The sequence below is a fragment of the Marmota monax genome, unplaced genomic scaffold (assembly GCF_021218885.2).
Source record: "Marmota monax isolate L192 unplaced genomic scaffold, Marmota_monax_Labrador192_F-V1.1 WCK01_AAM20220418_F8-fsc00125, whole genome shotgun sequence".
Classification (NCBI taxonomy): Eukaryota; Metazoa; Chordata; class Mammalia; order Rodentia; family Sciuridae; genus Marmota; species Marmota monax.
Genome location: NW_026695235.1, coordinates 13,404,075 through 13,427,914, shown reverse-complemented (window position 1 = coordinate 13,427,914; position 23,840 = coordinate 13,404,075). Strand labels below are relative to the sequence as shown.

Below are 23,840 nucleotides of genomic sequence, written 5' to 3'. Positions count from 1 at the left end.
AGAACACCCACCTGAACACAAAGTCCTCAGACAAGCACAGCCTGAGCCCTTACATCCAGTAACAGGAAGAGGATCACAACCTTTGGGGGAATTACTCATTTCTTTTGTTTTCTCTACTTAGCAATATCCCATTTCTTCGATGGAGGCCTAGTCCCCATGGAAGTCACACCACCCAAGGCAAAGCTGGGACAGGAATGGTGAGTCCCCAGAGACCTGACCAGGAAAGAGACCAAGAGACAGCCTTTTGGCAGCCCTGGGACAGCAGACACCCAAGAAGCTGTATCATAAACCCTCCCTGAGCCCAGTAGGCAAGGGCCCTAGGAGCCCTAATACCAGCCCTGGAACACTGCAGGGCGGACAGGCCCACCTACCGGAAGGCACACTCACTGTCTTCCAGGGCGTGGCTGACACGGTTTGATCTGAGTACTTCTCTAGGTATTTGTGCTATCCTCCTACTTTAAAGTTGCTTTTTCCATCAACTTCACTTTAGTCTATAAAACATAAGTTTGGATTCCTCACCTTCCCAAACTTCCAAAGGCTCACCCCAACCTGGGGGAGCAAGTGATGATCCTGGGTGGGTTTTTCTGAGTCTTCTTCTCACTAGGGCCATCCTAGCCACCTGAAGTCACCCCAGGACACACAAGGCTTCGGCTAACATCTCTTCACCCACCTGGACTATCTTCCCCTACAGGGCATCGTCTTCAATCCATAGCTAGGCCACATCATCATGCAAGCTAATCTCCACCGCTTCTGACCCAGGACTGTGTGTCTGCACACACACCCATCCCCTATGTGTGGACTCAGTGCATGTCCATTCTATGGTTCTGGCCCCACAGCCCACTCTGGGGCTGGACCACTGACCCTTCCAGCCTTGCTCCAAGTCTTGGGGGCTTCTGTCCCAGGCAATGGGCTGAGCTCCCCATGCCTCCTCCCTCAAGGAGCAAAAAGCATTTCTGGCACAGCCCCGCTGGCTCCCAAGAAACCACATCTGTCTCCACACTTGTAATTATCACTTAGCAAACACAGAACAATGATACCACCCCTTCTCTTTGCCAGAATGTGGCAAAAAGAAAACTAACATTTTTAAGCCTTTTTTTTTTTTTTTACATTCTATGCTTTTGTTTAAATTAAATGCATGAAAACACCCATGAGTTGGCTGGCTCTGGGCCCCCAAGCACTCCTACCACATCAGCCAGCCCCTCCCAGAAGATGGCATCATAAGGCCCTCTGCAGGCAGCCTGCCTCCCCCAGCTGGGTTTCTGAGGGCTACTTGCAGGGCAGCAAGGTCAACTGAAAGAAGATAGTGTCAGAGCAGCCAGCACCCTCACATGGTAGGTGCTGAGGAGACAGCCAGCTTTTTATGAATTGGCACAACTTCAAAATTCATCCAAAAGCAATGATCTCAACAGGGAAAAGAGGGCACTTAAGAGCCAGAGTTTCACACTCGCAACAATAAAGCTAATTTTTTCTTCAGGTATTTCAATAAAAAAAGTCATCTTGCATTAAATGCATTATATATTAGAAACTAAATTAACTGTTTAATGTAGACAAAATCAAGTCAAACTATTAGTAACAGATCCTGAGCAAGACAGGACCAGACCAAGGTAAAACAGTGATCAGACAGACCCTTCTGATGCCCAGGACAGCAAGGGAGAAGGTAGGGTCCTGAAGAAGCCGAAGGAAGAGGCAGCTGTGCTGGGCAGATCTACCCTGTGTGTGCAGTGCTGGCTGCCTGGCAGTCCACACATGGCAGAGACACTCAACAGGGTCACAGCCAAGCCCACTGTGCCCAGCAGAGGTGCTAGGTGGAGAGTGCCCCTTCTTGGCTCCCCTCGCCTTTGACCACAACACCTCAGTTGGGAATGCCCCGTCCTGCCCCTCTCTCAAGCATTCAAAGAACAAATTCTTCATGTTTAATTCTCATTCTGCCATTTGTCTTTCCAATATCCTCTACGCAGGGAGAGTTTAGAGAAAGAAAGAGGGAGGTGATAGGGAAGAATGACGAACCCACCCACAGACGGCCCAGCTAGCAAGGTGCTCTCACACGTGCCACAGCACTGCAGCACTTGCAGCAGGGTGGCTGAAAGGCCTGCTCTCCCGCCAGACCCTGTGCTCCCAGTGCCTGGGCTGTGGTCAGAGCACAGAGCACCAGGCAAATGCTGCACACAAATACCCTCCTACGTATCACGCAGACCACAAAAAGGGACAGTCAGAGCACCAGGTAGAGGAAGTGCAAAAGCCCAGCACAGCAGGCCTGCCCTACATAATGGATGGATGCTGCTCATACACAGGAAGTCAGAGGGCACCCTAGAGAGTGGCTACAGCCCTGTGGGCCAAGGGCCACCTGGTGTGGGAATTTCCAAGTGTGGGTCATGTCAAGAATGAGCACACAAGTGCTAAAGAAGTTAGACACATGCTGTGTTTTTACATCACCTAGAAAAAAAGCCAATCATAAAGGAAAAGTCAATGAAAATAACCCAAAAACTTATGCAACAGAAAAGCCAAGGTTCATGTGGCCCTTTGAAGGTTTGTAGCTGGTCCTATCTACAAGGCAAATGTGGAGATGGGCCTTGTGGCCCTTTCCACAAGGGGACACTGAGATCCTAGTGTGCTCTGGAACCACCCACTTCAGGGGAAGGGAGCCATCATGCCATGAAGACACTCAGTAACCCAGAGGAGCAGGCACAGAGCGAGGGACTGAGACCTCCAGCCTAAAGCATGAAAGGAAGCCAGCTCAGATATAGACCCTCCAACCACAGCCACATCTTCAGATGGCCCAGGCCCTGTCAACCTGTGCCATTTTAAATTTGTCATAGTAAATTACTCAGTTTGGGGTTAATTTGTTAAAGAACAATAGAAAATAAATACAGTTAAGCACCACACAGTAGCATTTCAGTTACCAACTGACTGTATACACCATGGTGGGCCCAGAAGATTACAATGGAGTTGACAAATCCCTATCATCTAGTCAGATAAAAATACAGCACTTGATGATAATAAACAATTGTACTAGCTTACATACTTACTATTCTAAGCTTTTTATCATTATTTTAGAACATACTCCCTCCACTTATTTAAAAAAAAAAAAAGAAGAAGAAGAAGAAGTCTTCCACAGACAGCAAACTGTCTTATGCCAGCACCAGCCTATTGCACCTTGAGTTTCTGGGTCTCCTGACAACAGCAAGAGACCACTTCAGGTGACTGACCTACACCAGGCATGTTTATGTAAATGCACTGTATGAGGTTTGCACAACAAAATCACCTAATGACTCATTTCTCTGAATGTGTCCTGATCATCAAGTGATTTGTGACTGTCTAGAAAGGAAGCAGATGGAGTGAAATCTACACAGACAATTGAAAAGAAAATACAAAGTACAAGCCTGTATCAGGAATAAGATCAGGTTCCATGGAAACGTCAAACAGAGAGAGACCAGACAAAACCTGCAGGTGGGCACAGAGAAATGCAGTCGGGAAGAGCCAGGGGGACTGTGTGGGGTTACTTAGCTGGGCCTCCAGTACCTTGCCTGACTGGGCAGTGGGTCTGCACCAGGTTAAAGCTCACAGGGAGGAGGGGGACAGGCAATGCGCACCTTGAGGCAAAGGACAGAGCACATCCCACTGGACAGACCAGCACAGCAGACCACATCAGCTGCAACTTTGCACCTTGGCCCCAGAGACAGGCAACAGGAGGATAAGAAGCACTCTCAAAATGCAAACCTCACCAGCTACTGAAGAGACAAAGTCTGAGGAAAAGAAGTGTGCTGAGCAACCCCAAACCAAGTAGGAGTGGGCACTGGAGAAAACAGAAAGCAAACGACAAGACTAAGTTACCTGTCCCAGGTCTGGGCCTGAAAGTCCACACCAGAGGATCACATGGACACCTGGGGAGGGAAAACACTGTCAAAGGGAAGACCTAGCATGTGGAACCTATGGAAAGAATGGAGCAGTTTGGTAGTGAGTTGGAAGATTAGAAGACGAAACCAAAGAACTCTCCAGAAGGCACAAGAAGGAAAAGAGACAGGAAAGAAACAGAAAAGGCCTTGGGTTCCAGAGAGAATGGACATGATGGAAAGAAAGAGAACAAATACAAAGGCAAGACCCCCAACAAGCTGGTGAGAGAAGCCTCCGGAGGAAAGGACCCTGAGCAAGGTCCTGACTGAACTGAGGAGACCTAGGAAGAGAAAACACAAGTTCAGCCTGGCTGCACTGACTGCAAAAATGACAGAGTTCTGAGTGATCGTCTCTCCTGGAACTTATTAAGGCATCTAGTCCTTGAAATTAAAAGAAATGCCCAATATATCTGGATTTATTCACCATTTTATGTTGTTTCCTATGTATCTTCCTATAATTTTTAGGTCTCCTTTTTTCCTTTCTTTTAGATTTTTCCCTCTTCTATTTTTTAACCCTAATATTGACCGTGAATCCCTAATGTATCAAAGTGCAATATTTTTGTACAACATCCAAACAACTCCAGGACCTTAAAACTCCAGTGACTCAGTTCTCTTCCCATTGACTGACCTATGGGCATTCAGAGACGTTCTGCCATTTGTTCTTGGCACAGACACTCACCCTGTGACTATGACACTTAGTCCATGTTGTGACTCACCGACATACAGCTCTACTTACAATCCCTTCCTAATTTCAGATCTTCCTTATGGGACAACTTGCTTTCTCTATGTCTGTAGAAAACTGTTTGTTCCCCTCATTCCTAAAAGACAGGCCCATCAAGGACAGAGTGTTGGTGCACGACCTCCTTCCTCTCTCCCACCTCCCGACTCCACAGCAGAGTCCCTCCCGCTTGAATGCAGTTTCCTGAAGGCAATGTCTTTCCTCTCTGCTAAGGCTTTGGCTTGTCTTTTGTGTCCCAGAGCTTTACCACGATGTCAAGAAACACATTTCTTTGTACTTGACCTAACTGGTACATGTCTGGTTTCTAAAATTAGATCAGTGCTTTCATCAATCCTGGAAAACTGCTGGTTTTCAAGACAGAGCAGAAGGCCCTGGACCCCATGGAGGGTTCTGTCCATCCCAGGGACCCTGGCAGAATTGTCTCCAACCACGGCAGGCTCCAGCAGCTGCTGACTCCTCCCCTAGGCTGGTCCACAACCCCTGCAAGTGTACTGGGCCTTGGCTGATAGGACACCTTCCTGGGTATTTGAATTGCCTGTTGATAGCCATACTCACTAAGATGGTACTGTACATACCTTTAACAAAGACACATCATAATCCCTGAGCTTAGTAGCACAGCTTTTCTAAAGAAGAGTATGCCACGTGCCAATTTTTCTCCATTAAAATTTGTCTTAATTTTAGAAAGTAATCATAGGTAGAAGAGTTTCAGAATGACTTTGTAAAATATGTTTTGAACATGAAAATATACAATAAAAGGAAAATGAAGAAGGTTTCAGGTAAAAAGAGTTTCCTAATAGCACCTAACCATGGGTGCACTTCAGAAACAGCAGCACCCAGACCAAGGTGGAAAGAAGAGCAAGGAGCCTAGGGGGTACAAGTGATAGGCACACACAGGTACAAGGGCACGAAGCCAAGAGGGTGCAGGACCCAGAAGCCCAGCAGACCGTGAGACCGCACTAAAGCACGAAGGGACAGAGACTGAGTACTGCAGGACGCTCACATTCTTTGGGAAATGGATAAAGACACTGATTAACTTCACACTGATAAATGAAGTACACATGCAAGAAAAACACAAAAATAAGAGAAATCAAAATTATACAGTAAAGGAGAAAACTTAATAAGTAAAGAAATGATGAGTCAATCAAAAGATAGGAAGAGGAAAAAATACCATGAGAAAGCTGAACTAAATAGCTCAAAATAAGACTGTAGGGTGGAGTCCAAATTATGATTAAAATGAAAGTAAACTAAATGTTCAGTCTCTAAATGACAAATATTTTTCAGGGAGGATGAGACAAAATTCCATTAGACAACATTTTAAAGATACACATAAAGTATTTAGATACATAGATTCTGAAAGTTCTGACTGTGCAACTATGTCAGAACTTACTTTAAATCAAAAAGCATTACTAGAGGTAGACTACATAAAGATAAAAAGGTTCAATTTGTCAGTATGCTACTACAACAATTCTAAACCTAATATACCTACAAATAGTTTTAACATTACATACACAGCAGAGCTATAGAAATCTACAATCAAATTCTTAGGTTCGAGCACAACTCTCACAATGATTGATATACCCGCTAGAGGAACTATCCATCAGGACAAGAAAGAAATAGGATGTACCAAGCTTCACCAAGAGACTGTACACAGAAGGCTTATGTTCCAAAACTACAAAGGGTACCCCTTCCAAACAGAACATTAGTGAGACTTGACCCAGGTGTACCATCCGGAACATACCTGTCTAAAACAGTGCACTTAAAAACTAAAATATGTCAAATATTGTGTATATAAATATATTTTATAATATGTTAAACCCCATATATTTAGAATTAAGAAAGACTTTTAAGTAACTCATATGCTAAAAATAAATCATAGTACAAACAAAACACTTAAAATTTAAGGATGATAAAAGTACTATCTATAACTGCATGGAAATGGAAGGAGACCCTCATTGTTATACAAAATTACATACAAGAGGAAGTGAGGGGAAAGGGGAAAAAAAAAAACAAGGGGGAGAAATGAATTATAGTAGATGGGGTAGAGAGAGAAGATGGGAGGGGAGGGGAGGGGATAGTAGAGGATAGGAAAGGCAGCAGAATACAACATACACTAGGTATGGCAATATGTAAAACAGTGGATGTGTAACCGATGTGATTCTGCAATCTGTATACGGGGTAAAAATGGGAGTTCATAACCCACTTGAATCAAATGTGTGAAATATGATATGTCAAGAACTATGTAATGTTTTGAACAACCAATAATAAAAATTTTTTTAAAAGTACTATCTATCTAAATCAATGCACTGAAACAGCTGTACCTAAGTAGAAACTACATAATCTAGATGCCAAGTTACATGTTAAAAAGCTGAATATCAATGAGCAAACATTCAATATAAATTTGAAAAAGAATAGCAAAATGAACCCAAAAAGCAAAGGTAAGGAAAATAAAAACAGAGTCAATGAAATAGAAAAGATAAAACACGCCACAGGAAAAAAAAATGTCGAAAACTATAAACAAATAAAGCAAAAAAATAAACTATACAAGTACTAGACTAACAGTAACTTCCTCTTTAATTTGGACATAGGAAAAGGCTTTCTAATTATGAACTAAAATCCAGATGCAATAAAAAAGGAGTAGATAAATTCGAATTAAAAATTTAAAAATCTTTGTCATAGCAAAATATGCCATGATAAAATATGACAGACAAATAATAAATGGAAGAAAATATTTATAACATACATCACAGCAAAAAAAGAAATAATATCCCTAATATACCTATAAATCAATGAATAAAACTGGTCTAAATTGAGGGAAAAAACAAAAAAGACTCCACAGAAAAATTTTCAAAAGACATGCTAAAACGTGTTCTTAAACATAATAAGATGTTCCACTTCACTCATAGGAAGACAAATGCAAATAAAACTACTCTCAGTTGCCAGGCTCACCAGCCACTTTGGCAAAAACTCCAGAATTAAGCACAGACTCTATAGGAGAGCCACAGTGGAAAAGGCCACTGGAGACTGCTGGAGGATACTGCTGAGGGAGGTGAGACACGGCATCCACCCTGGGAAGGGGGTTTAGAAGAAGTATCTGGCAAAACTACACACATATTCGACCCCATGACCTAACATGAAAACACAAATGCACAAGGTCATTCAGCACATCCCTGTCCATAACTGCAAAACACTGCAAGCTGCTTGCAACACCCTGTGTCACAACGTGAAAGCATTGAAGCAGCACCAGACAGCAGGGAGAAAAAGGATGAGGATGACCATGATGAGCAGCACGGGGTGGCCACCAGTGTACAGTGTCAGAAGTGCAGAGGTGAGTGGCCACGTGGCACTGTGAGTGTAATTAATGCCACTCCATTCTACACTACAACAACTCCTGCTATTATAGTTTACAATAAAAGAGTAAAAAAAAAAAAAAAGACAGAGCATATGTAGCAAAATATGTTATATAGATTTAATGTGAGAAAGTTCAACACATACATGTTTGCTTATTTTTATAAAAAGTAATACAGGAGGATAATTAACAAATTTTTAAAACGAGCTTGCCTACACTGGTATGCTGGTAAACATGTAATGTTTTAAAAAGAGCCCTTGGAGCAGAGAAGGAGCCCTGTCTGCAGTGTTGGCCAGGTTCCTTCTGGCCATGGGCAAACTACCAAATGTCGTCACTGAACAGAGCAGGGAAGAGACGCAAAGGGCCTCAGGAGCTGGTGAGACACCCTTAGAACATCACTGCCACCTGAAGAGTGGAGATGGTAGGAAGAAAAAGGACACTGCAGGATCAATTTCACACACACACACACACACACACACATACATTTACACGCTCAATGCTAAAATGTGTACATACACATGTGCATATTGTAGCATTTCCCAGCTCTGACCACTGAGGGGAAGCAAAGATATGTGATAGAAGAAAACACACCTAGAACCCAGACCTCCATCTTTGATAACATTTCCTCATTATGAAGAACCAGGGACCTTAAAAAAAAATGGCTTATTTTAGGGCTGGGGTAGGTTCAGATGAGCTTGAAACACTATGCAGAAAAATAAGGGAGTGTTCAAAAAAATGAGAAGGGGGCCAAAGGGAGGAAGGCTTGAAAAGGAGGGAGGGAGGGAGAGAGGAAGCAGACCTCCCACCAGGACCTGGAGCCATCCTGGAGGGAATCCCACTGACCATATCTGGACAGTTGAGCTCCAAAATCAGAGGATCATGTTGAATGACATATTGGGACAGGAATCCATTAAACAAAACTGATACTAAACAGAAAAACAGAGGGGCAAAAAGGGAGGGCTCCTGCTCACAAAGCTGGCCAAGACTTGAGAGGACAGAGCACTGGAGCAGGACAAGCCACCCGTGCAACCATCATGATAAAAGTCTCATCTAGGCCAAGACCATTCAGATACTAACCCAGGGCTTGGATGAGGAGCAGGGCACAGTGGGGCTAGTGGTCTTCCCACATTACTCACAGGGCAAAGGTGGAAACCACAGAGAAAGAAAGAATTCTTGACTGGGGAAGCAACTTCACATCCCCAGGAGAGGCAGGTGGACATTCTGTGTCCCCTGTGAAGCCCCGAGGAGGGCGCAATCCACACAGGCAGTGTTCAGCCAAGAATGTGAAACTGGAACAAATCATGAGGAAGCAGCGGACAAACCCAAAGGGAAAGACTTCTGTTTTTTAAGAGACGGCACTCTTCAAAACGTCAGTGTCATAGAAGTGACCGGAAGGCTGTGGAGACACCCCAGATTAACAGACAACACGGCTGGGTCTGAACTGGGAGGAAAAGCAAGGAATGGAGCAGCACGGGTAGCTGGCACGGCTGGTGTGCAGAGGGCAGATTGGCCTGCACCTGGCCTGTGTGGCTGTGAAGGGAGCAGCCCCGTCCTCCTCCAGAAGCAGCAGTTTCTGACACGCTGCCACCACCCTCCTTACCATCCACTGGCCCTGTCTATGCAACATCCATATGCTCTGGGCCCCTAATTTTCAAAGTTTTGTTCTACTAACTCCTTTTTAGGTTATAGACCTATTCAAATGATTCCTGGGGTCGGGGAGAAAAAAAATCTTTCAGATTCCCAGTTTTCAGACATGGACATTTTAAACGGCCACCCAGCTCCTGACCCTTCATCAGCCTTCAGCACGTTTGATCCAGCTTCCTCTTGACCTCAAAGTCAGTCGTGCCCCCCAACCATGCTAATGCCAACCCAACAGACACCTTCAGTCCTCCACACTTTGTATTTCCTCCCCTCTCAACTAGAGAAGAGGAAAAGCATTCCCTGGGGGAACCATGGGATGGAGGGGTGGAGAGGCAGCACAGTCTCTGCAGAGAAGGTCCTGGGGCTGGGGTGGGGCTGTGTCTTCACTGGCTGGTAAACAGAAGCTGGGAGACAGGGGGAGGTAAAACCAAACATATCTGCTCAGTACCAGAGAGAAGAGCTGTAGGTGACAGTCTTGCATCTTAGAACCTACCCTGAGAGTCTCATTCCAGCTCCCTTCTTCTGAAGTGGCACTGGCTGCCCTTCATAGTCAAAGATGAGGCAGCCCCTGAGACACAACCATCACCCAGTCAGTGGTGGTCAAGTGAGAGCACAAACAGGACAGAGTAAGCTCATAATGTGTCACTGCATCTCAGGGAAGACATTGGAGGCACAGGGCAAGAAAACACTGTGAATAAAATGAGACATGTTTAACCAGGGAGCAGAAGCATCTTGGACCACGACTAGAGTGACCTTTCTGAGGCCAGAAGACATTAGCTGCCCTAGGCTGGGGCAGAGGGTGAAGCACAGCCCACCAAAATGGACGTCCCTAACCTGCCCCTTGCAAGGAGAGAGAAAAGTGCTGCTTTACATTCATAAAACAAAAGAGGATGAAAGGCCGACTCCTGTTTGTCCCAGTGTGTCCTAGAGGTGACCTGTTCTCTACCTCACATGCCATCCCCAGCCACCATGGGACCAGGACGATTCTCCAGATCTGTCACTGTCTCCACATGCAGAGCCAGCAGATAGCCTGGCAGCAAGGCTGAGGAGGAACGGATGAGTCATTGTGAAAGACGATCAGCCCCTCATATCAGGCTGCAATCTGATTTGAGCCTCTGAGGACAGCACTCCAGAATCCCTGCAAAAGGGAAATGGCAAGGAGCAACGGAGAAGAAGAGCCACTCAGCCAGAAGGAGGAGACCAAGGGGAGGAAGGGAAGGAAGGACCATGGCCTGCGGGTCTGTGCCGCCAGCAGCCAGCTTCCTCAGAGCCTGGGTGGGACTGAGGAACTCCTGAGGCTTCAAGGACCTGGAGGGCAGGCCTGAGCCCATACTGACAGACCCAAAGCCTCTGTGGCCATCTGTGCTTTGTCTTGGTTTTTTTGAAAGATGTTAAAATGTTCCTCTTCAGCAAACCAAAAACCTCCTGGTATCCACTGAACGTCCTGGGGCTGAGGCCCAGGTTTCTGCAAGGAAGCAGTGTCCATCCCCATCCCTGCAGGCCCTGGTATCTTGGCTGGCAGGTGAGCAGCACCCACTGTGTCACACAGTGGCATCCAAGAATGCTGAGACACTGAGGGCAAGATTCCTGGAGGCATGTAGGCCCAGCACCCCATCACATGGCCCAATGTTCCCCTCTGTAGGGGCAAGTAGCATTCCGGAACGTGTCTGTCTACTGCCTCGGGTGTCAGGGATGCCATATTGACACCACACCTGGCCCTTTTTCTTTTTAATTTTAATTGGCGCATATTAATTACACAGAACAGTGGGTTTCATTGTGGCACATCTGTACATGCACATAATTTGATCAATCTCGCTGCCTGGTACCTTCACTACCCTCTCCTGGTCCCTTCCCCTTGTCCCCTGCTATAGCCTAATGGTCTCCCTTCTGTCTTCAGGGGACCCCTTTTTCCTTTCTTCTCTCTTGCTTTCAAGTGCAAGAGGAAACATATGACACTGCCTTCCTAACACTGCGAGGTCTTCTTGCTGGCCCTCCTGCCCCAGGCCTCCCTTCAGCCCCTCCTCCTCGCTGCACTCCTCACTCGCCTGTGGCAGGCACAGAGGCTTCCCTAGGCCCCTGCTGCCCTCCTCCACAACAACAGGGTTATGACGAGCTCTGGGCAGCCCACAGCAGCCTGACCACCCTTGCAGAGGGTCACCATGGCACACACAGTACACAGCTGGTCTAGATCACATGACTGGTATGCAGCTGGTCCTAGATAGTGATACAAGTCAGCACCGCTTTGACTCCAGATCCCTTCCGCACACCCTCCTCCTTCCCACAATCAACACCTGTGTTTCTCTTGGCTCTGAGGCTATGATAACAGAGCCAGATAGAAACTACAGGCTAAGAATGGCGGGCCACCCAGAGCCAGGGCAGGGAGCTCAGAGGCAGCAGGGTCTTTTAGAGCCAGCAGCCCCATCCCTGGAACAGTTATGTCACAGAAACAAACCTGACCTTATTAAAGCTAGCAGGTTTGAGGAGCTCTCTGCTTCAGCAGCTTAACCTTCTCTTCTGTATTCCCCATGAGCTCCACACCACCCCCAGCCTCCCTGCAGCTCAGAGCCAGGTTCCAAAAGCCCCCTGGTACTTGGGTCTATCAGAGAAGTGAACCTGCTCCCTACAGATTCCAGACTCTCAAAAGAAATGCAAATAGCCAACAAATATGAGAAAAAATGTTCAACATATTTAGCAATCAGGGAAATGCAAATCAAAATTACACTGAAATTTTCTCTCTCTCCTGTTAGAATGGCAATCATCAAGAATACAAGTAATAAATACTGACAAGGACATAAGGGAAAAGAAACACTTTCACACTGCTTATTGGTGTACAACAGGCAGTTGTATTACTGCTTGTAATAGTACACCACTAATGAAATTAGTACGGAGGTTTCTCAAAAGACTAGGCATGGAACCACCCTATGATCCAGCTGTACCACTCATTGATACTTATCCTAAAGAATTAAAGTATCCCACTACAGTGATACAGGCATAACCTTGTTTAAAGCAGCAAAATTCACAAGGCAAGTTATGGAACCAGCCTAGGTGCTTATTAAAAGATGAGTGGATAAAGAAAATGTGGTATATAGTCACAATGGAGTTTTATTCATCCATAAAGAAGAACAGAATTATGTCAGTTGCAAGAAAAATAAATGGAACTTGGGAGCATTATGTAAAGCGAAATAAACCAAACTCAGAAAGTTAAAGGTCATGTGTTTTCTCTCCTATGTAGAATCTAGGGAGGAAAAAGGGGAAAAACAGGGGGAAAAGATCATGAAAATACAAGGGAGACCAGTAGAGCAGAAGACTGGGGGAGGGAGGGAGGGAGAGAGGGAGGGAGAGAAAAAGGGAGGTAGTGGGTAATGAGACTGACCAAATTATGTTACGTGTGTGTATGAATATGTCACAATGAATCCCACTATTAGGTACAATTTTATAATTCATCAATAACATTTTTTTAAACAGACATTATTTAGGGGGTTAAATAAAAACCCTCCAGACTCCCCCTCTTTTCATGTCACTGTTCCATCTACCGGGAGGGTCACTTGGTGGGCTTGTGTGGCACCTACTGCTCCAGAAGGTGTGTGGACGGCTCCCTGACCACACTCCCTGCAGAACCAGCACAATCCCAAAGTTCCACACCCATGCTCCCATAGGGCCCACACAAGCCACCTTCTTGGCTGCAATGCTGCAAAAGGAGCAACTCACAACAAAAGAAACATCCTCCACAGGGGAGAAAACCACCCAGAGGATGCATAATTTTGGATTAAAGAATAACAATAGCTGGTTAGTACACAACAAAGCCAATGAGATAAAGTTTGAAGTGTCTTGGGAGGAAATGAAGAGCCAAAATGCCTTAACTAGAAAATGAGTGAAAACACCAGAATCAACATTTAAGAAATGAGAATAGCAGAATGCTATCAAACAGGAGACCAACAATGCTTGTTTTCTAAGAAAAGGAAAATTTGTTGTTTAAGTAAAAGAGAAAAATAAAGTTTCTTGAATCATGTTATAGAAGCAAACTATCACTTACATGATTCCAAAACCATACCAAAAAAAATTAGAAAAGAAACTTACAGAGCAACATCACACTAGCTAGAATCCCAACCCTAACCCTGAACTTCACACTAGTTCTAACATGACCCTAATCCCAGCCCTGGCACTGACCTTAACTATAGCCCCAACCCTTATTCTAGTCCCAGCAAAACATTTGGAGTGCACTGCAATTGGAAGACTATTAAAAAGCATCAAAAAGACCTAATATCACTTACTCCATAATTTCATCAGTGGACCTCATGACTTTAAGAGATGAAAGGAGAAAACCATATGACCATCTTAACAGCTGCAACTAACTAATGAAATTTTCATTTTCAATTTAAAATAATAACAACAATAGGAGGAAACTGTACAACTTAGTGAAGAATGTTTAGCAGGCAGCTACAGCAAGCACACTTTTCAGTGAAAGCATATGGATCAAGTCAGGAATAAGTCTATGGTCAACCAAAACTGTCTCGTGGCCAAAAACATTCAACGCACAATCACACACAATTACATAAAAAACAGAGTTTTCCTACCCACTAGTAGGTGTCTGGTTAAGTGCAATAGGGAAATTCCAATTATGATAACCAAATGACACAAATATATTGGGAAACAGTTCTAAAGTAAAAACCTACAGCAAGACAGGCTAACAGAATACTCGAAGACAGGAGAGCTTCCTGAATCAGAACTGAATACCACCAAAGTGTCAGCTGTTCATGATTTAAATCACAGATTTGATCATTTGGAACTACATTTTAGCACTATAAACTTTTTTTAACTTGAAAATCATTCTAAAGTTCATCTAGAAAGCAAGGAGCCAAAGAGGTAAAATGTTTTCTTAAAATAGTGGGGTTCTTTATCAGAACATTTGCATTGGTAATATGCCATAAAGTCAAAACAATTAAAGTGGGGTAGCAGCAGGACCAAGGACGGAATAGTGAGGGAGTGTGACACACAGGCAGGACAGCAGCAGCAGCACCATCACCGAGAAATGAGTGCTTTAAGAGCAGTGTTTCCACAGCTATGAGTGACTTACACTGTCATACAACAACACACACCCAAGTAATCCCAGGAGCTAAAGAAAAACAGAAACAAAAGAAAGGAACTGCCCACACTTCAGGGTGGGCAAGGGTTCTCTACAAGTAAACTCAATACAAAATGGCACCACAAAGGAAAGTGCTGTTGGAACTGCCCATGACTCAGAGCAGATGACAAGGCAAATGATGCACTTGGCGAAAGTACCGGCCACTCAGGTAAAAGCAGATGTCTCAGCAAGGCGAGAGTGCCAACGGTCAGGCAAGAGTGCTCTGGTGCTGGGGAGCTGCACCTGCACAGGGGTGCCGTCCATTGCTCCACTTCCAGGTGCAGATGGCACAATGCCCCATGTTTCTAGGGGAGCTGAACTAGCCACCCTAGACCAATGTGGTTATTATACACTGTGCTTCCTTCAGCTGTCTCTCCCCCTTGCTCCAAGAAGACCACAGGCAGGACCATGGCTGAAGGGGAGGCAAGTTCCCGAGCACACATGCACCTCACTTCCACAGAGAGAAGTAAACAAAAGGAGAAGAATCCAATAAAACTATGCCTGCTTACACCCAAGGCTAGGGGACTATGCCACCTTCCAAAGAAATCTTCCTGGCCAAGTGGAACGTTCTGCAGACGGCTAAGCAGCAGAAAAGCATGATACAAACAATTGTAACAGTTTTCATCCCTGAGGCACTCGGCCTGGCAAGAGATCCTCAAAAGCCTGAGCACTGGGCAAGAGCTGCCCTAACAAGTGGAGCTCGTGGCAGAGCAGGCATGGGACACGGGGAGGGATGCCCACCAACAGTGGGGAAGCCCAGAGTGTGGAGTGAGAGCTCTGGGAAGAGCACCCTGCACAAAGCGGGGGCAGGCCTGGCTGCAGAGAAGTGTGCTCCTGGGATTCTGCAGGCGTGGGTACAGGGTTGGGAAGAGGACTTGCTGGGGAGGAGCAGATGGCAACTGCGGCTGAGTTCTGCCCTGGCAGGAACAGAAGCAAGGGGAAGGAACCTGAAGGGCCCAAGTTTATTAATTATTTTTCTAAAAAAAAAATTGAAATGAAAACAATATTTTCATTTTTCATAAAATTATAAATGTGTACCCTTTTAAAAATTAAATAATTCTACAAAGTTTACCATGAAAGATAGTGTTTCCCCTTACTGCCACCTTGTTTCTGTGTCATAGACCACTTTTCATTCTCCTGTGGTATCAACCTTGCTCTAGATTCCTTGTTACCACATCTGTATTGCTATCTTTGACTTTACAATGTTATTTATGTCCGACGGTTTACTTCCTGCTATGACAGATGAGAGGTGACTTCCTGTACCCATCCACGCCTCCTTACCCTCTCAAGGATGGCTCTGTGACTGCTCCTCCCACCCAGAGCCAGGCCCTTCCTGTACACAGAGCTTGCGCTCACACTGTGGGCTTGTGTGGTATTCCCACACTTAGTAATTTCTCTCCCATCTCAGCTGAGGTCAACTGCCCTCTGACCCTCACACACCAGGAACTCCCTCTGACCTCCTCTTGGGCCACTCCTGTGAGCCAGCTCCCGTGGTGCTCCTCATTTCACCTGCAGCCCTTTCCTCCCTCTTCCATCCATCCCCAGGTTTTCAAAATCTGGAACACAGCCATGCTTTCAGTCTGGGACAGTCCCCTGCAGTGCTCAAGACTCCTGGGTCCCAGGGAGAAAGGGGCCCACCCTTATTGCCTCTCCCATTCTCAGAGGTACATGGTAATGCCATTTCCAAGACCTGAGGAGGCAATATAATGCCCTAACGCATACACACAACACACTAAACACACACTCACACGTGCCACACACATGTGCACCATCACGTCACACACACCTTCACAGGTCTCCCCAGAAACACCGTGTTCCTCTGCCAAGTGGGCCCTTGACACACATAGCAAAGCAAAGAGTGTGTGTGGAGTAACCACAGGTTTGCAAAGATGGGGCAGGTCACAACACTATCAAGGACTGGAAAGGGCAGGGACAATCACTCTGAGGCCCTTGTTGGAGCAACATTCGCTTGGGGCTAGCTCAGTCAGTTCCTCTGCTCAAACCTCCTGTCTGTACTCATTAGAGACAAGTGTTAAAGTTCTTATTCATATTTTCCAAATGTTCCAGTTCTAAAGTTCTTAGAGTAATAAAACAAAAATGTAAACAGCAAATAACCAATGCATTATTGCAAAGAATAAAAGTCCTTGAAGTAAATAAAAACTTTCATCAAAGTTTGTTATCATTATTTCTTAGTTCCCAGATCTTAGTGTAGGGAAGATGGGGACAAGAGTGGCTGCATCATTAACCAGCTGCAGGGAGTGAAACTGCACTCATGAACCAGGAAAGGCCACCTGTGCTTCTCTGTGGAGGACTGCACTCACCTTGCTCTAAAGAAGTGGGGAAAGGTAAGCCACCATGTCTCCTGGGAAGCACCCACTGCAGATGAGCTCTGTTCTGCTTCCTGGCACCACCCAGGAGTCCCAGGGGGAACAACTGCAGGACCCAATCAGCATCGTCCATGGAAACAGAGCCATTCCATTCCAAGCACCTCAGTGCTCCTAACAGCTCCCTCTCCACCTACACAAGAGGCCACAAGTGCCCCATAAAAAGCTCCCTCCCTTTACTTAACTAAGGCCTCGGGAGAGAATCTGCCTGCTGCAGCCCTTTGGAACCTACTTGCATATAGCCTTGATGGTTCAAACCACACTGCACATCTCTGCTTCTCAATCTGGCTGCTCTGGGCCATCACTAGCTTGGAATCTGCTGAGCTGTGCAGCACCAACAGCTGGGCCCCAGCTCAGCACACTGGTTTATTTCCAAAACTGGAGGCCAGATCAGAACTCAAGTCCCCCTTCTGCCAGGAGGAAGAATTTAGACAACACCAAAGTCTGAGGGAAAAGAGGCATAGCACATAAACAGCATGGTTTGTATGTCTGTGTTCCAGAGGCCCTTCCCTTGAGATTTCTGTGAAAATTAGATCCAGAGTTGCACAATTATAAAATTAGATCCAGAGTTGCACAATTATAAAGCTGGTCCCAAGGCAATAAGGATTTGGATATCCTCTAAGAAGCAGGTATCATAACAGCTCTAGGATGAAAAAACAAAAACAAAACAGAAGCAACCTAGCACAGTGAGTGAGAAGACGAGATAGCTCCCCACTCAGTCATACTGCCATGCTCTATCCTCAGCCCAGCTCTACAACAATTGACCACATGCCTCATCATGGCTATAAGACCCTGACACACCCCACTGCCACCCTAACCTTGGCTCCTGCTTCTCCCCTCCACACACTGCTCTGGCCACATAGGCTCCTGGTGGCTCCATGAACACACCAAGCAGGTCTTCCACAGCCTCTATTCTAGCTCCCCTTGTCCTGGAACCATTAATCCACAAGCACCCCTGGACTCACTCCTGCACCTTCTGCAAGGACCTGCTCAGATGCCCACCCTCCCATGACCCATCCTGACTGCCATGCCCACGTGGCACCAGGACCTGCCCCCACTTCTTTGTTTCTTCCATAGCAGTCCTCACCGCCTGACATGCTACGGGAGGTATTTGCTGAAGGCATCCATGTTTTGTATCCCTCCACAAGGATGTCAGGATTCTTGAGGAGTGCCCAGCACATGCCAGGCACCCCTTGCACATCTACTAAATGAATGTCCACTTCCAGCAATTGCTGTTTCAGCAATTTGCTAATAAGAACTTTCCTCTGTGGAAAAGTCAGGATGCCAGTACTACCTCATAGATCCTGACCCTCACCACCATCTCACCTGGAGGACTGTCTTTTCTGAGTGAGTGGTGGTCCTGCCGCAGCAGACAGCTCTGGAAGGTCACTGGGCTGTGCCTGACGTGCCTTCTGATGGAGGTCTGCTAAGTCCAGGACAGCAAGGCAGCAATGGGCTGCCCCCAAGCCCACAGGAGAGGCTGTCACTGGGAGGTCCTCAGCAGCCATCACTGGGAAGTCACATGAGAGGGCAGCTCTCTCTCCTCCCTTGCCACTTGCAACCAAGGTGCCTTGAGTGAGTTACTTCACTCTCCAAGCCTCAGGAAAGTGGGTAGAGAGTGATACTCGCCTCGAGGGACACTTTAAGATCTAAGCATGTGACTACTTGTGAAACAGTCAGGTCAAGAGAGCTGGCGCAAATCAGGGACCTCATAAACATTAGCAGCTACTACGGTTACCTTGCTTTCCACACAAGACTGCTTACAAACAAGTATTCTGCTGAAAACTTTGAAAACAATATCTATAAGCCTTAGAAAAAGAAAACCCTCTTAATGATAAACCTGAAAGAAATATCTAAAGGTAGTTTTGCAAATCTAGAGCCAGGGCCCCATTGAGCATCTGAGACGCCACCCACCTGCCATGTGGCTAGAGGCACACACTGCACTACTCGTCACTGCTGGGCCAGTGGCACTGCTGCAACACAGGCATGAAGCCATGTCCACTCGAAGCCATTCACAACCAGCCCTCAAGCCCCTCCTGGACCACATCAGCTGAGCATTGGAGAAGAAAGGTTAATAGAAAGGAGGATCAGGGGAGGAAAGCATGTGCAGCTCACACTGCCATTGCCCCCAGCCTGCCACAGGTCCCTCCCATGCTCTGATGTGAAACCAGGCACAAGGCCAAGCAAGACTTCAAAAATCAGCTGATATAAAAAGCATTGTTCAGCCTAAAGGCGTGATCTCTACGACAGCACGGTGAGAAGCACTATTTATAGGGACGTGTGAAGCTCTCCCTCCATTGATAGTCCCATAGCCTAAGAAAACATAATTAAAATTGGAAATCATAGGTAGAAACAAATCCAAAGACAAAAGTCAACCTAGATATAAATTGATAAAATTTATATCTAGTTGATAAAATTTAATCAACCTAAAGTAATTTATTAAAATAATATATTCATAAGCCAGCTATTTGAAGGTCAAAGGCAGGTTCCCTGGGAAAGAATTCCCTAACACATGATTAGATTTAAATTGGGTCTGAACTTAGATTGATAAAATCTTAGTGTCTCAGCTATCCCAAACTGACCCATAGTCCTATACCTGCCTGAAATCTGGGGCAGAATGGATCCTCAAATTCCTCTAAACTCATGGGGAGTAGCCTGGGGAAGAAAAGGTTAGGCCTGATGGGACACCCCAAGATGCCCACAGGGTCTCGGCCCCACTCTGCAGAGCATTTCACCTACAGGACAGAATGAAGCGTCCACCCCACACAGGGCAAACAAGCAGGTAAACCACATGCAGGGATGACTGCCCACAGTCAGATGTCCAGTGATGCCTAAAGACTGCAGGAACAGAATGTCCACTTCCAGCAAGGACAGAGGCAGATTGGCTGCACTGACTCCCACTCTAGATGGTTAACCAAATACAGGAACCAGGGGTTTTCAGATGTGGAACCACAGGCAGCATAGGACAATGACCCTGAGAAAAGGGAAGCAAATAGAGTATATCCTGTGGTTGCCCCGGCCTGCAACCTGGGGAGTTTCCACAGCACAGGCAGAGGCAGAGGAGCCCCAACAGGGAGACAGGTGTCAAGAATGCAGGGTGGCAAAAGCACTCAAATCAGAGGGCAGAGAACCAGAAAGAGAAGAGCTGCTTGAAGAAACTCTCCCAAGAACCAAGGCAGATACCCTGGGCTCTCACCTGGACTCTGATTGTACCTGTGAGTGAGTGAATCCCCTGAAGCCAGGGGAGGAACCAGAAAAGGAGAAACTCAAACAGCGTGGTGCTCAGGGTCCAGGAGGAGTGCGCACTCCCCACCTGGACTGAAGATCCTGGGTAGCATGGGGACAGTGGCATTACCTGAAGGAGTGTGACCTCTGTGATTGGGTCATGTCAGCACCACTAAGTCAGGCTCTGCTTAACAACTTAACAACAAGGAGAGACAAGAAAAGCATTTGAGGGCTGGGGTTGTGGCTCAGTGGTAGAGCGCTCACCTAGCATGTGCAAGGCCCTGGGTTCGATCCTCAGCACCACATAAAAATAAATAAATAAAACAAAGGTATTGTGTCCAACTACAACTAAAAAAATAAATATTTTTTTTAAAAAAAGAAATGCATTTGAGAAAGATCCAAATGAAATGTCTAGAGATGAAAAGGACATCTGAGGTGAAACTTATACTGCATGGGACTAGCTTCACATCAGACACCACAAAAGAAGAGAGGAGTCCATGTGGATGGACAATCTGTGTCGACAGAAATGACCCAAAACGAAGCAAAACAGCAGACTGACACACCTCCCCACCGCAATAGAGACTCACCATAGTGAAGAGCCAAGGGACAGCAGATCAGACAGCACAGACTGAAAAATATACATGACCAAGTTTCAAAAACTGGTAAAGATTATGGACAACACATAGATCGAGAAGGTCAACAACCATAAGACAACATGAAGGAAATTAAGGCATGGCAAAAAAAAAAAAAAAAGAGAGAGAGAGAGAGAAAATTAAAAATCAGCCATAAAAAAACAAAATCATTAGTCTACTCATTAACTGCTCTTGTCACAAGACAACCAGAGAAGGAAGAGTGGTATGTGATCTCCATGAGGTAACCTCCTGGCTGGACACGTCCATAATATCACGTGTGTGCCTTCAGCATGCACAATAAAATTTATTTTTAAAATAGAGGAAACAAGCACAAAGGCACAAGCACCATGTGGTGGGCGGAGGACTGCTGGGGATGCAGTTAGAGCAAGGAGGGACAACTGGCCACCACCAGAAGAGAACACCAGACACAGCAAACATGACTTTCAAACACAAGCATAAAATGGGGGCTTCTCCCAATGAACATGGAAGTCACTCACCGTCCCACATGGCCAAACTACAGAAAAACCCAAAGAAGTCCAAGGAAAATACCAAGAAGAAATCTAGATTGACAAAAAGAAAAGGAAAGCACTAGAAACAGAAACCACATGAGCACACAAATCTTTTCCCTTAATTTTTTAAAATGTTTTTTTAGTTATAGTTGGACACAATACCTTTATTTTATTTATTTATTTTTATGTGATGCTGAGGATCGAACCCAATGTTGCATGTGCTAGGCAAAGACTCTACTGCTGAGCCACAACCCCAGGCCCTTTCCCTTAATTTTTAACAGTGTTTTCAAAGGTAATGTGCCATTTAAAGCAAAAATAATAGCAATGTACTATGGGACTTATAACAATATAGAAGTAAAATGGCATGACAATAAAATGAAAAAATATAAATGAAAAGTAACATAAAGGCATGGAAAAGTGACAGAAATACTGTTGTAGGTCTTTACTATACGTGGGACTGTGACAGGCTACAGATATATGCGATGAGTCCCAAGTGATCCCGAAAAACAAAGAGATATAGCTAATAAGCTGGTAAAGGTGAGGATACTGATCACAAAAAGTACTCAATCCAAAATAAAGCAAAAAAAAAAGAATAAGGACCTAATAAAAATGGGAAAAAATATAAAACTAATAGTCAAATGAGAAATTTATACTCAACTATATAAAAATTCATATTAAATATGAATGGTCTAAACAGTCCAATTAAAACACAAGAGATTTTACAACTCAGTAAAAAAGCAGAACCACAGTAAATGCTATCTATAAGAAACCCCTTTAAATATAAACATTCAGTTTAAAAGAAAAGGGATGGGAAATTATATACCAAGCTAACATTAATCATAAGAAAATCAGAATCACTTATAAAAACATCAAAAAAGTAGGTTTTAGAGAAAAAGTATATTACCAGAAGTAAATAAGGACATTATATAATAAAGGGGTCAATTTATCAAAAGAAAGTAATACTCCTAAATGCTTTTTTACATAATAAAGAGCTTACAATATATGAAGCAAAAACTGATAGGACCAAAAGAAATGACAAATTCACAATTATAGTGGGGGCTTTCCTCATTTTTCTCTCAATGATTTATTTTTTTTAAAACTACCCATAATATCAGTAAGGGATACAGAAGCAACATTATCCTCCAATTGACATTTACAGAACACTTCGCACACAAAAACAATAGAATGCACATTCTTTTCAAATGGTCATGGAATATTTCTGAAGACCATACTCTGAGCCATTAAAAATGTTTCAATAGGGCTAGGGTTGTGACTCAAGTGGTAGCATGCTCGCCTAGCATATATGAGGCACTGGGTTCCATTCTCAGCACCACATAAAAATAAAAATAAAAGATATTGTGTCCACCTAAAAAAACTAAAAAATAAATATTTTTTTAAAATGTTTCAATAAAACTTTAAAAGAATGAAATAAGAAAAATAATGTTTCCTGAACACAATCAAATTAAATTAGAAATCAATTAAATTAAAAACCACTAACATCTGAAAAGTGCTCCAAATACTTGGAAAATAAAGAGCATACATTTAAATAATACAGGTCAAAGAAGAAATTGTGACAAATATTCAAAAGAACTTTAACCCAAATAAGCATGAAAACACAATATTTTGTGGGATGCAGCAAAAGGGAAATTTACAGCACAGAATTTTATATATATATATATATATATATATATATATATATATATATATATATATAAAAAACAGAAAGAGGTCTCAAATCAATTACCTATGCTACCTAAGACTAAAGGACAAAGTAAGCAGAAAGAAAAAAGAGTAGAAAAATACAGAAAATTAATGAAATTAAAAGTTGGTCTTTGATTAAGATCAATAATATTGATCAACATTGATCCAGAATAACCAGGGAAAAAAGGGAAAAAGATACAAATTAACAACATCAAGAATGATAAATAGAAATTATTACAGACAAAAACTAGACAACACAATTTTAAAAGTAGGCAAAATATGTGATCAGACACATCACCAAAGAAAATATATGGATGGCAAATAAGCACACAAAAGTGATGGTCCCACAGAGAAAGACAAATAAATATTGTCCAGACCATCTAGAACTATCTACAGCAATAAAGCACACAGGTCATGTGAAGATGTCTTCCTTCAGATTCTTAACACAGACAAAGAAATCTAAACACGGATGACCTACAAGAGAAGGACAAAAATGTCCATTAGACAGGGACAGACAGACCAGATTGTATCAAATATTTGTAACCCTTGGATAGGAGAGAAGGCCACCTGAGCGATGTGAACAGGGGGTTAGACTCCACTAACGCTCCAGAACAGTTAGGGCCCAGGGCAAGAGCACCATTCAGGATAGAA

General features: G+C 44.4%; 1 protein-coding gene across 13 annotated transcripts in view; it reads right to left on the bottom strand.

Annotated features, from left to right (window-relative positions):
* Nucleotides 1-23,840, bottom strand: part of Pcbp3 (poly(rC) binding protein 3) — a 227,378-nt gene that overhangs the window by 142,565 nt on the left and 60,973 nt on the right. The window lies entirely within an intron of this gene.